General features: G+C 34.0%; 1 protein-coding gene across 1 annotated transcript in view; it reads right to left on the reverse strand.

The window, feature by feature from the left end:
- The window catches only part of LOC125678211 (guanylate cyclase 2G-like), a 50,832-nt gene that overhangs the window by 43,596 nt on the left and 1,236 nt on the right, over window positions 1–6,000 (reverse strand). The gene's annotated exons all lie outside the window — the stretch shown is intronic.

A 6,000-nucleotide genomic window follows, 5' to 3' on the forward strand; every position in this document is an offset into this window, starting at 1 on the left:
ACTAATTTTTTATCAACCTGTCTAATCGTAACCGTGTCACTTCTGCGCTTAATATTATATAGTTATTAAATGACACAGTGATTCAAGCATACACTAAACACTGAATAAGATGTGGCGGTTTTTGGATGAGCGTCAGTCCTCCCAAAAAAAGACAAACATAGGAAGAAACAACTCAAGCAAACAGAGAGTACCACCGCAAGAAACGAAAAAGGACTTTTCAAGGTTCTGGGTTGAGGAAGCATGAATGGGTTCATTATGACAATGAGTCGAACAAAATGTTTTGCCGACATTGCAGGTCGGTTGAAACAGTAGGTACATTTGTGATCGGATGCTCGAATTTTAAAATCGAATATTTCTTCCAAAACTTAAATGGATTGGTGGTGGGTTTTTTTTATGTCCATGCTTCTGTTTCCAGCTCAAGAGTCACCAAATGTTCAAGACTTTGATCCAAGTGAGAGTGTTGATTTATGGTATACTGGTAGTATTCGTCAAAGAAAGCCATTCTACTTGGATGAAATTAAGGTGATGACTGTAAGTGAATTTTAATTAAAGCTTTAAGGTAAGAGTAAATCCTGTTAGACATGTATCTTCATTCCAGAAATCTCAGACAAGAGAGGCCGATGAACAAGCGACTGATAAAGCAGAGAATATTGGATTGAATCTGGCAGAAGAGAATGAAAAGTCGGAAGTAGCAGAGATGGAAGTGGTAGAGATGGACACAGATATACCTGAATCAGACGATGATTTTGATGACATTAATGATGCTTTTATCAAATGAGAGATGTTCAGGAACTTTCTAACAAAGCATATAAAATGTTCATGGACTTGATGTGGACTCTTAATCAAATTGAAACAGTAAAATATTTTTTCTTCTGATTTGATGTGAGAATCAGTAAAAATAGAAGCTGAATTTGGGTATAAAATTTTTATTTATTTGTTTAAATAAATGACTGGAAATGCACTATTTTGCATCCAGATTTTGAAAAAGGCCCCCCAGACCCCCCTACCGGAGGGGGCAAGCACTTCTCCCCTCGTTGCTTCGCAACTCGGCCGGCAGCCGGACTAGTCACCAATCAGCAGGACTAGTAAATTACAGGATTTACTAATCCTATGGACTAGTTATGTAAAAAAAAACAACTTAGTGTCAAACACTGAATATCCTTCAAAACTTTGTAATGCATATTATCACGGGATTAAAAGGTGAATATTAAAGATATATATATATATATATATATATATATATATATATATATATATACGTTATATAAATAATCTAGTATAATATTCATGAAAAGTGAAATGCTGTACAGAAAATGCATACATAAGATCATATTAATGGTCTGAAAATTACATATCGATTGAAGGTGACACATGGCTGAAGGGTCCCATTGGAGTCCAGTATAAATACACTTTCTGCAATGTTCCGCAAAATGCATGTAGTATACTTTTTCACTCTACTACCCCTTTAAAGGGGCAATGATTGATTCATTAAAGATGCATTTTAGACATCAATTGATGAAAACAAAAACAATGCAGTCCTGTTCCTGGGTGTTACTGGTCTAGTATTCCAAAATTCACTATTTCTGATTTTTGCTTGACTTTATTATCAAAATTACAGCTGACAAACGATTTCTTTACAAATGCCAGGAAGCATGCTAATCGCTTTCCAATACTTCGATTGAAAATACATGAAGCCTCCACGCCCCGATACAAAGCCAATCTGATCAGTAAACATCTCGCAACAACAATATACAGGGGAGTAACACCCCCAGAAAACTGTTGTGAATGGAAAATGGAGGATACTTAATATCATTTTTAAATCGAACACTTTCAATTTTACTTTATTTAGTGAAACAGTGCAGTCTTCATAGAACGGGGAAAATTGAAATCCATGCTACAGTCGAAATCACGATGTTCAGACCGGCGGTTATACATTAATACACTGAGCTAACCGGTTAGCCAATGGAATTTAGAAGGACAAGAGATAATGAACTGTTTAATTGCCCATTTATGGTTCGTAGGAACAGTGGCTGCTATAGCAACGCATTAAACTGTGGCAGCTCTGCATTGTCTAGTACGTGCAATAACGACCCCACTACGTACCTAATGTACTAGTGGTGGAACCAGGGCCGGGCGCGTGTCTCCTACCAAACACCATCCACAAACTATAGAAGTACATGTATGTCTAAAAACATTGAAATATATATACGTCGTATTTTGTCAGAACTCAGTAATTTCGGGGTGGGTGGGTTGGTGGGGCTCTGCTCCTTGTCCCCTACCAGGCAATTTTTCACATTTGGATATATATATATATATATATATATATATATATATATATATATATATATATATATACTGCTTTGACAATTATTATTTTTTTTTTTTATATCATTATTCTACCTTTAGTATTACAATCATTAGCAGTTAAGCAGTTTCATCTTTATAATTATCATATTCTTCTTTTGTATTAAATTCGTGTATATATATATATATATATAGGACGCTTTCTTTGTCAATAGATACGATTTATAAATAATGTCTTCTCTACAGAGACGAGATCGAGATTGTATTATTTTCTTTTCTTTAAAACGTCTTTCTAAAATGCATTTTGTACGCTTAAGTTTATATAGTTACTGTAACCTTGCCCCAGGATCATGAAACATTTTAAGCTTAAGTCATAAATCTGAATATTGCTATGAAATGATTGAGAAGTCAGTCATTGCAAAATGAAATTGTTATCCAATTTTGCTAATTTCTATTATCTGCAAATTAAGAGTTTCAGTTCTAAAGTTATGATCGATCACCTTACATAAGTGTGAGCTTGGTTTTTGTTTTTACGTGAACCCGGAGCCTGGTCCAGTACGTAAAGTGTCAGTGTGATGTCGCAAATAAATTGTGTAAAGTGTCAGTGTGATGTCGCAGATAAATTGTGTAAAGTGTCAGTGTGATGTCGCAGATACATTGTGTAAAGTGTCAGTGTGATGTCGCAGATACATTGTGTAAAGTGTCAGTGTGATGTCGCAGATACATTGTGTAAAGTGTCAGTGTGATGTCGCAGATACATTGTGTAAAGTGTCAGTGTGATGTCGCAGATACATTGTGTAAAGTGTCAGTGTGATGTCGCAAATAAATTGTGTAAAGTGTCAGTGTGATGTCGCAGATACATTGTGTAAAGTGTCAGTGTGATGTCGCAGATAAATTGTGTAAAGTGTCAGTGTGATGTCGCAGATACATTGTGTAAAGTGTCAGTGTGATGTCGCAGATACATTGTGTAAAGTGTCAGTGTGATGTCGCAGATAAATTGTGTAAAGTGTCAGTGTGATGCCGAAGGTAAATTGTGTAAAGTGTCAGTGTGATGTCGCAGATAAATTGTGTAAAGTGTCAGTGTGATGTCGCAGATACATTGTGTAAAGTGTCAGTGTGATGTCGCAGATAAATTGTGTAAAGTGTCAGTGTGATGTCGCAGATAAATTGTGTAAAGTGTCAGTGTGATGTCGCAAATAAATTGTGTAAAGTGTCGGTGTGATGTCGCAGATAAATTGTGAAAAATGTCAGTGTGATGTCGCAGATAAATTGTGTAAAGTGTCAGTGTGATGTCGCAGATACATGCATATTTCATTTTATGTACTCTGTATGATCACTCACTTTCGTTTGTAAGATTTATATTTTCATTGTAAAAGTGTACATGTGGTCTTCTGATAAGTCAGCTCAAGGAATGGATGAAACGTAAATGTGATATGGATTTAACTACTCATCTACACCCCAAGTCGTCATTAAAAAGTCTGAATTTTCATAAATATCATATAAATAGAAAATATTACTCATGGACAAATACACGATATTTGTCATTTCATTTGAAATTGATAATGTATTTAACTCTACAGGGAAAATTTTTCATGATTGTGGTGGTGATTTTGTCCCTAGTATTTGCAAAGTACTGTCACTTATTCAGCTATTTAACATTCGGTTTCTACAGTTTAGTATATTTGTTTCTGAGTTTGCTGCGCTGAGGCAGTTTAGTCTCCCTTCCTGGCAAGTACCGTCATCTCGTGATTCCTAATAATCCTTTTATAATCTTACGTTACGTGGTTTTATGCAGAAAATAATTATGATGTTAACTTGAAACTTTTTACCGCAAATCAACTCAAACTCATTGAAATTCGAAGAATGAATTAATATGCTCTTTGATGTAGATTTCATGGGATAACTGGGTTACAAATGTTACAATGTACTGTAATTATATACTTTGACAAGAATGAATTATATATACGTATGCACAGTCTCGTGAAAAGACAGGAGTCGGAGTAGTTTTAAACTTGTTGATAACTGAACCGTTGTTATCTTTACTGGGCTCAGATTTGCCTTACATATCGTAGGGAGCATCACATATTTTCAGTTTCTAAAACTTCAAATTTGATCCACTTACACGCGGTTTTAGTCTTGTAAATAGATATTTCACATAATAATAACGCATTCAACGAATCTGACCTTGGATTGTTGACATTTGTAAAATGATCTACTTTTAGCGGTAGCTCTGTTTGGAGTAAATATTATACACATATTTATGAGATGCTGAATACCATATCAAATTTTGATATTGACAAATTATATTTGATACTTGAACGTCTAGTTTGGGATTATCTCCTTCAAAGAATTGCTATTGTTTAGCTGCAGGACTTGGTGAACGAGGAATGACGTCAATGGCTTTGATATTTTATATTTGCATTAACTTCTTAATAATTTTTCATCTTGGAACATTTTGTTTTATATTTTACAGTATTTTTACATCAACATGCTTAGATTATTTATCACAGACAAAAGAATGAAAAAGTTAAGATAACGAACAGTGATCAATTTCTTAAATCCGGTAAATAATAAAAAATTAAGAGTATGACAAACACGGACTCCTGGACATACCGGTGCCTAGGAGGGGTAAACATCCCTTATTGACCGGTCAAACCCGCTGTTAGCACTATTACTTAATTCATCAGGTAAACAGAATAATCCATAGTCAAATTCAGTATGTGAAGAAGATATATGTACAAGTAGAAAGCGGCAGGCCTCACAATTCGCTACTACTACACGATCATAGTTCGTCTTGTCATAATTTATATATAAACTCAAAAACTATAAAGAGAATGAAAGGAGAAGATAACGAACAGCGATCAATCTCATACCTCCTATACACACACACACACACACACACACACACACACACACACACACACACACACATATATATATATATATATATATATATATATATATATATATATATATATATATATATAACTTATCATTTTTTTTAAAATCACAGTGTCCGGTATAAGCTATTAAAAGAAATAAAATAAATAACACACAAAGTTAAAATTTTAACGCAAGCGCTTATATTTCTCAGCCGTTACATTTTAAATTAGTTTTAAAATAGCCTGGCGTCATAAAGGTCTGGTAAAACTAATTTAAAATGTAACGCCTGACGAATATAAAATGAAAACGCTTGCGTTATATATATGTATATAATATATGTATATGTATATGTATATATATATATATATATATATATATATCTTTGGCTTTATATCCATTCATCTATTAGTTCCCCTTTAAATATCTGCTGTAATTGTATGACAGTTGGGCAACTTCCCCTAATACCACGATTAAAGCGGACACTGGAAATTGTAACATTAATTTTCCAAAGTAAAGAAAAAAAGAAACGATCAGAATGCCTCCAATGAAGATCTCTTGAACGCAGTCAACAAGAGTTTCATTTAGGTAATATCAAGGATTTAATGGTCCAAATGACCGATACTTCTGTAGAAAATTGTCCTCAGTTTGACGTCGTAGACAGATAATCCTTAATGCATATATTGATTTGCTGTAAATGATATATAATTGAACTTTCACAGTACCTTTAGTTAGCATCCATTTATGAACATTTATGCGTCCTTTATCTGCGATCCGTCGACCAGAACAAGTCTCATACATACAAGTTCAATCAAG

Source organism: Ostrea edulis, chromosome 1 (genome assembly GCF_947568905.1).
Source record: "Ostrea edulis chromosome 1, xbOstEdul1.1, whole genome shotgun sequence".
Classification (NCBI taxonomy): domain Eukaryota; kingdom Metazoa; phylum Mollusca; class Bivalvia; order Ostreida; family Ostreidae; genus Ostrea; species Ostrea edulis.